Below are 1,994 nucleotides of genomic sequence, written 5' to 3'. Positions count from 1 at the left end.
CATTATTTAAGCATCATTTGAAGATGTTGAAGAGAGTATTTATACACTCCGCCTCCACTTTGTGCTTAACCACATGAGTCTTGACCAAGGACACTTGAAAGACCTGGGCGGGCAAGGCGGGAAATGAACCTGCGATCTTCCAGTTAGACGTCGACCGCTCTACCTCTGCACCAGATTCAAATCTAAAACAATCATAGAATTATGTTTTTGTCTGACCAGCTCCTAGAAAAACCTCTGCACAAATCGTCCCAAACAGTTTAGCTATAATGTAGATGTTTTATTAATTTTTTTATGCACAGTCAAACACCTGCTAACCACAGAGACAAAGATGCGTAACCATGAATAGGCCAGCACCTTTAGGACTGAAACCCACACAGGTTAATGGGGACATGTTCAAGGTGACATGACTCAGTGTTGGAGGCTCTACAGCAAAAGGAAGCAGCAGTGTTGACCAGAGACGGCTGCTTCAAATGTATTCCTTCCTGCAGCAAAGAAATAAAAATGTCCTGTTCGTGTTTCCTCATAGTTAGGATGAGCTGAGCGACTCATCACAGTTCCTTCATAGTAAAGCCCTGTTGGTTTGGACAAAAGTGGAAAAATGACATTAAAAGCAGACTTAAACAGATAGGACCCCATTAAAATCCGGATAAAGGACATTGGTTCCAATAATTATCTGGAAAGATATACTAAAAGTAATAGTAGATGAACGATGCCTTGACATTTCTTGTGGTTTGAACCTTCCTTACAAAAGCCTGTTGCCCTCTTTCCTGTTTGAAGGTAAAGTTCTCTTTGACCCTAAAACCTCCTCAGCTGTGGTTACGTCAACCATATCTCCATGTTTCTGTAAGGAGAGTGGGTTTTTCTTTTCAACGAGTGGAAACTTCTAAAGAGGTCAGTAGAACATCGTATATGTCAAGGAGACAAAAACCTCAGTGGCTCTCAGAAAGTCTCCAGACCTGAATGAGTAAGTAACATTACTTTTTCCCCTCCGTACTTGTATATTATTAATTCTTTCTCCTTTTTTTTAATTTATGGAAAGATTTATTGCAAGGCAATAATTTCTGAAACCATAAAGAAGTTGTTTTAATTTAAGAGCAACTGTGCAGAAAATTGGAAAAAACGAAAAGAAAAACGATTGTGGCTGTTTTTTAAATGTCAAATGTTTAAAAGCGAAAAACAAATCAAACTTTTTTTTACTACAAAATGTCTGTGCCAAAAATATTGAAAGGATGTCAAAAAGGTCAAAGATTCCACAGTTTGTCGATTTGAACAAACATTTGCTTAATTAGAAGGTTTTCCTTTTTTTTAATGAAGGTAGATAACAGGTTTCTTCACTATTGCCAAGTGAAAAAAAAAACATGTACGTTGATCTGCGTAGATCAGAAATATCTGAGGTAATGATAATAATAGTGAATAACAATATTGGTATATTTATTATAATAGGTCAAAGTAAAACTATCAGAGGCAGTTTAGCACCTCACCTAACATCCGCGATGGAAGTTTAAAGAAACTTACGACCAAAAGACAAAAATCAGTAAGTTAAAAAGCTGGGATTTTAGGTTATGCAGCGTTAAAAGGAGTAAGAGGGGACGCTTGCTCTTGCAGACCTTAGTCAGGAGATGCTAAAGGAAGAAATTATGTTTTTTGAGTCGTTTTCACCTGGTTAGAGATGTGATGTCGTCCAGGTGAGGTCAGCAGAGACGAGCCTCAAAACTTCCACCCTCTGCACCTCCTCTTTCACAGACCTTAGTGAGGTGGTGCCCAAGGAAGCGAGGAAACATCCATTTCTAAAATAAAAAACCTGTCTTTTTTCATAAGTATCTCGACGATATGAGTTGTCTAGATAAGGTCAGCAGAGACCAGCACTGCAATTCAATGCCGTCCACCCTTCTGCACCTCCTCTTTTACAGACCTTAGTGTCTTAGTGTCTGTTTGTCTGTCTGTTTTTCTATCCTTTTTTATTTATTAATGTATTTATTTTAAATGTTTTTTAT

Source organism: Oryzias latipes, chromosome 21 (genome assembly GCF_002234675.1).
Source record: "Oryzias latipes chromosome 21, ASM223467v1".
Taxonomy (NCBI): domain Eukaryota; kingdom Metazoa; phylum Chordata; class Actinopteri; order Beloniformes; family Adrianichthyidae; genus Oryzias; species Oryzias latipes.
The sequence above is the reverse complement of the archived record's forward strand: the minus strand, read 5'-3'. Positions refer to the sequence as shown.